This window comes from Panthera pardus, unplaced genomic scaffold (genome assembly GCF_024362965.1).
Source record: "Panthera pardus isolate Hobbes unplaced genomic scaffold, ASM2436296v1 HiC_scaffold_8, whole genome shotgun sequence".
Classification (NCBI taxonomy): Eukaryota; Metazoa; Chordata; class Mammalia; order Carnivora; family Felidae; genus Panthera; species Panthera pardus.
The window spans coordinates 50,797,330-50,803,576 of NW_026527013.1; positions in this window are offsets into that span (position 1 = coordinate 50,797,330).

Consider the following 6,247-nt stretch of genomic DNA (forward strand, 5'->3'; position numbering starts at 1 on the left):
ACTCGCCCAGCGATTGCCCCAGAGCGGTAACGGGCTTATTTCAAAGTAGCTTAAAACAGCAAGAGGGACGGAGCTCGTAAATAACCTGCTTGGTTTCTTCCTTTCTTGGTTTATAAGCTCCTGACTCTCAGGCAAATGGGAGGTTTGAATAGCGGTGTTTTCCCCTGAGTGGATGGTGATGAAGTTACAAAAGCATTTAACTGATACTTCCCAAACATCAGGTTAATTTCGGCGCTTTTATTTTTCCCCTCCCAGGAGCTTGTTCTACTGGATTTAGCAGTGAATTCAAGTAAATCCTTGCTTTGCAATACTTTTGTTCCTATTCCCATTCCTGAGGAATGAGAAATGCCTTCTATTCTAATCAACGCTGGCAGAGGGGTTCATTCTTTAGGTAGCTTTAAGGAAATATCTCAAGAAAAGAAAAGAATCTATCTTCATTTCAAAGTGCTTCTCTCAGTCTGTGGCCAGAAGCCATTTCTGCCTCTTTGCCACACTTCAAAATTAAAACCCAACATGATGCCAAAGGAAACTGAAATGGTAAGGACAGCTTCTTCTGACTCCAAACTCCTTTCCTATTCTAAAATCAGGTTGTTGTTGTTGTTGTTGTTGTTGTTGTTGTTGTTGTTTCTTTCAAGTGACTTTAGAGAGGCCAAGAATGAAGACAGGGAAAACCAGGTGAGGATTCAAAAATGAACAAGGCTCTTTAAAATTTAAATGCATACTTCATCCTGACATTTCATTTCTCTCTCTTTTAATTATGTGGAGAGAATTGAGTTAGCCAAGGACTGGGTTTGCTGAATCCACAATTATAGCCCTGTGTCAAGACATCCTAGGGACAAACCATTCCTCTGTACTGGTCCCAAGGTTCTTAGAGTTGAGTGAGCATTCCAGGATGGGCCTGGGGATTCCAGCAGCATTGGAAAAGGATGATAGCTGTCTTTCTTGCCCTTTGGGAGCTAGCTGCATCATAATGTTGTTACAAAACAAAATTCAAGCGAATAGATTGTAAAGATCTTACTGGCTTTATTCAGCAATTCGTAAATCAAACGGCTTCCCATCTAATAGATGAAAAGGAGCCAGCCCCAAGGAGCTTTACAAAGTGAAAGACTTTTATAGGCAGAAGGAAGCCCCGGAACACAGAATATGGAAGTTTTACAGGCTACAGAGTGACTGGTTATTGCAAGGTTATTTCCCGATAGGGGACAGCAGGGATCTGTTGGACAGATTGTTCTCTAGTGCCCATCAGGCAGTTCCTGACTGACTGGTTTGAAACTCCATCTCTGGAAGAGGTGAAACTGAAACTCAGTTTGGTGATGTGGGGCTTAGCATATGCAACTCCATTTTGGGTCTGTTGTCTTTTTTTTAATGTCATTTATTTTGAGAGAGAGAGAGAGTACATGGGGGAGGGGCAGAGAGAAAGAGGGAGAGAGAGAATCCCAAGCAGGCTCTGCACTGTCAGCAAAAAGCCGACATGGGGCTGGATCTCATGAACTGTTAGATCATGACCTGAACAGAAACCAAGAGTCACTGACTGAGCCACCCAGGTGCCCCATGGGTCTGTTGTCTTGTTTTTAACAACATTAACAACTAGCCTTTGTCACACAAATTACAGATTAAAGTTACAAACTACTCAGGTGAGCATTAAGTGATCTTGACTTGCTCCCTGGGCCTCAGTTTCCCCATATGTAAAATGAGAGGGCTGGTCAAAAGAGCCAATCTCTGAGATCTCACCCTTCTGGTTTTCTGGAGTTTGATGATGGATGCCATCTGAGAACCTTATTCTAGAAGGTAAACCACATCTGCCCCACCCCATGATGGGATGAGGAAGGGTTTGCCCCAAGCACCCCTGATGGGATATATTATACTTACCCATCACCTTTCTTATAGTACATACCTATCTATAAAATGTGTTGAGAAAATTATGAATGGATTCCCCAAGAACATCCCTCAGTAAATTAATCACTAGAGTCAGACCCTTGCTTCCCAGAATAGTATTTGTGTAAATCTGGCTGAAGGGGCGGGGGGGGGGGGGCCCTGTGTGAGAAAGCATGTCATTGTCACTCATACACATGGCCCATTCTTCCTGAGAGAAAGCAATGACAAAGATAAAGCATGATACTTCTAATTCCACAAACATGACAATTGACAATGGATGTGACAACACACCCCCTATTAAGGAATTGGCATAAATAGATGCATCTTCCATTTGTAGATGCTTTTGGCCTAGGTGAGGACACAAGACATAACCAGAGAGAAAAAGCATTTGGGGGGAATAACTGAGCTTGGAATAAAAGCAGACTGTTCTTTTGCAGAAGAAAAGGTTTATTGAGAATCAGGAGCTTTGGAAGCTGTGACTGACTTTTTTTTGGAGAAGTAGGGCCCTGAGGAGCACAGAGTCATTTCACAGTGGTTGTTAGCCTCCAAACAAGCAGAACAATTGGAATTCTCATGTTGTCTCTCTTACAGATGAGGAAACTGAGGTTCAGAGAGGGTGAGGGGCTTGGTGCAGGCACACAGCTGGTTCAAGACCAGCATGGCTGCAAGAAAGCATGAGGCAAACCTAGAGAGGTCTGCCAGAGTCAGGCCACCCAGCCTGACAGCCTTGTTAAGGGACTTTGCGCTCTCTGAGTGCAGGGACACTGGGAGCCAGGGAGAGGCAGGCGGTTACTGGTTACCCGGTTACCTGATGGAGATGTGATAAGAGATAATGCATTTGCATCAGCTGGAGGAAGGACTGGAAGGGGGCAAGTGGCAGGAGGCAAATGGAATAAGAGCCCACTGAGAATGGGGCTCGCCTGAACAGCAAGATGTCCAGGTTGACATGGCAATGACAGGTGACGTGCCCAAGGTCCTACTGCCATCAGAAATGAACCCAGACTGTGGCACCTGGGTGGCTGAGTCAGCTGAGCGCCCGACTTTGACTCAGGTCATGGTTTGTGAGTTCAAGCCCCACACTGAGCTCTCTACTGTCACACAGACCCTGCTGCAGATCGTTTGTTCCCCCCTCTCTGCCCCTCCCTTTCTTGTGCTCTCTCGAAAATAAATAAAACTTTAAAAAAATAATAAGATAAAAGAAAATAAAAAGAAATGAAGCCACACCAAAACTCTAGTCTTTGCATAGACCAAGCCACCTCCTGTGTCACGAAAGGCCTGACTGAGCAGCACTGAAAAGGTTCTGGAGATAAAAACTGGAAGGATCTTTTGGGGAAGGAGAGGGCAAGGGGGTGTGGTCTGAGGAAAGGAGATAGACACGGGACTTGAACCAGTCCCTAGGGACACCCTAAGAAAACCAAGCTTTCTTTTCCCATCTGCCACCCCTGCCTGGGTCTATCTGTCCATCTCTGGTAGGAAGAAGGAACCTACGGGAAATTCCAGTGACTCAACAGCATCCAAACACAAACACTGTCCCAAGCCCCAGGCAGCCCCATCTCTCCTCCTCCTCCACCAATTCCAACAGCCTACTCGATTCCTTTTTATTATTATTTTTTTTAAAAAGGCATTTCTTCCCAGAGGGGCACCCAACAAAACATCCTTTCTTCTTGGAATGTTGGCACGTTTTGACAAAATGTACTATTTCCTGAGCTATGTTATGCACATTCATTAAGTATTTTCTCAGCACCTGCTATGTGCCCAGTGGGGTGACCCTGAATCACAGCACGCAGAGGCAGTGCTGAGTCTGGAGTTGAACTCTACCCACCAGGGCTCCTGAGGAGGGTGAGAAAATCAAGACAAGCAGAAGGACAGGGATTCCTGTCTGAATTCAGAGTTCCGATTCCACCAGGAACACGCTGCCTTATACGACCAGGGGCAAGCCCCCACCTCCCTGGTCTCCATTTCCTCTCCTTAAAATGAGAGTACTGGACAATCTCTAAGATCTCTTACTGTTCTATCTGAAACTTTATTATTTTTTTTGAGAGAGCGCAAGCAGGGGAGGGGCAAAGAGACAGAGAGGAAGAATCCTAAGCAGGCTCCAAGCTGTCAGCGCAGAGCCCAACGTAGAGTTCGAACTCACAAGCCGTGAGATCATGACCTGAGCCCCAACCAAGAGTAGGATGTGTAACTGACTGAGCCATCCAGGCGCTCCCTATCTGTCATTTTCTAAGTCTTGGCAGCAAAACACACACAGCCAAGCAGTGGGCACAGAACAGATTGTGTGGTGAGCGTCCTCAGGGCACAGAGGTGACTGTGTGCACACAGTCTAGTACTCAAGGAAGAGTGAGTATGGACTGTACTGGAAAGACTATGGTGCTCCGCCAGGACACGAAGTCTTCAACAACTGAAATACCATTTTTCACCTATCAGACTGGTGAGAATGAACAAGAAAAAGACCCCGGGGGGTGGGGACCTGACGCTCTCACACACTGCTGACGGGAATGCATTTCGGAATAGCCTCCTTTGAAGGAAATGGGACAGTCTGTATGAAAAGCCTTGAAAACTTGGGTACTTTTTGACACAGCGATTAATCCTCCTAGTGACATAACTTAAGGACACAATTGGGCAAGAAGGCAAAGAAATATGTATACAGATGTCAATCAAACATTATGATAACAGTGAAACAGGACAAATGGAACAAGACTGTTATATACCTCCAGTGAAAAGTGACAGAAAGGTTAAAAATGACAGGGGGGATCTGTGTTAGTTGACACAGAATGGGTGCGTGTGTGTGTGTGTGTGTGTCTGTTTGTCTGAGAGAGAGAGGAAGAAGATGGTGGAGGAGGAGGAGGAGGATGGAGAGGGGGGAGGGGAGGGAAGGAGGAGGGAGAGAGGGGAGGGTGAGGAAGGAGGAGGAGAATTCTCTCTAAAGGATGTTACAAACACACCAACAGCAGTTATCTCTGGTATTTGCAGCACATATGGATTATTTTTGCAACATGAAAGGGAATTCTATTTCCAAAAAGCCTTATCCCAGACTGATGTGAATAACTCCAGCCTCCACTTTCTGCTTCACCTTTGCTGTGCAAAGTGTTCTCCCTAACATACTGGAGAAGTCAGGGCACTCCCTGCAAGCCTCCAGTGGGGGCTGGGCAGCTAGTTTGTGTCCTGGTCCTGCAGCGGGGACCCCCTTGGAAGGCCACAGAGGGAACAGAACAGCTGCTTCTTCCTGCCCCACCCCCAGCTCTTCCCGTAGCTGTCAAGCACACAGCACTTTCTCTCCACCTGTAAGGTGCTTGTGACACTTCATCAACAGCATCCTAAAGGGCCACTCTCCAGCAACATGTCCTCACAAGAAAGATGCACCATCCAGGACGGGACAGCCAGGGTCCCTCAGCCTGTACTCTTGGAGGCAGCCCAGGTGTGGGAGCTTTTCCTTAAGAGCAACATCCCAGAGCTGAGCCAGGAGACCTGAGGAGGGCAGGACCCCAGGATTCCAGGGCACTAGGACTAGCAAGAACAGACACACATCTACGTACATTTCCACAGGACAGGTCTGAGGCGTGGAAAGGAGGAAGGGTTTACCTGATGCCACCCAGTGAAACACAGGCTGAGCTGCGACCCATATGCCAGGCTTGGGGTGCTGAGTAAGCTCCCTGCTGACCAGACCGTCTCTCCAACATGGCATAAACACCACACAGTTCCAGTCCCCAGCACACTCTTAATTCCACCCCACAGTCCCTTGCAAGCCCCTGGCCCACCCGCCTGCCTCCTCTGCTTCCCACAGCAGGCCCAGTTCCGTGCACAGGACCCCCGACACTCCCTGCCCTCAAGCAGCCTGTCCCCTCCTGGTAGTACCCTTCCTGCTCATCCCCTTGTCAAATCCCACACCTTGCCCACTTTACAAATGGAGAAAATGAGGCACATGACAAAAAGCAACTGCCCAAGATTGCCCGGTTAACTGGTGTCACAACAGATCTCTGCTCCTTCCTAGTCTGTTGCTCCATTTCTGAGAACTGAGTTCTGGAACTCTGGACGTGGGTGCCAGAGAATGGACAGCCACTCCCTCTGCTACCTCCCAAATGGATGCTGCTAAACCCCCAGCTCTCCTGAGGTCTCCTCATCTCTGCCTTTGGGTTCCCATAAAGTTCAAGGCTGGCAGAGGAGGACTCAACGAACTGTCTCACGCAGGCTCACTTTAGGTAGACGCATGGCCCCTAGAACCAGCGTTGTGTGGAGGGACGAGGCAGGCCTACATTCAAGTCTTGATGCTGCCACATACCCACGGTGTTACCCTGAGAGACAGCCCCAGCCTGTGCCTCACTTAACTCAACTAACAGGCGAAGATGGAGATAATAGCCATGTGCTCCAGTGA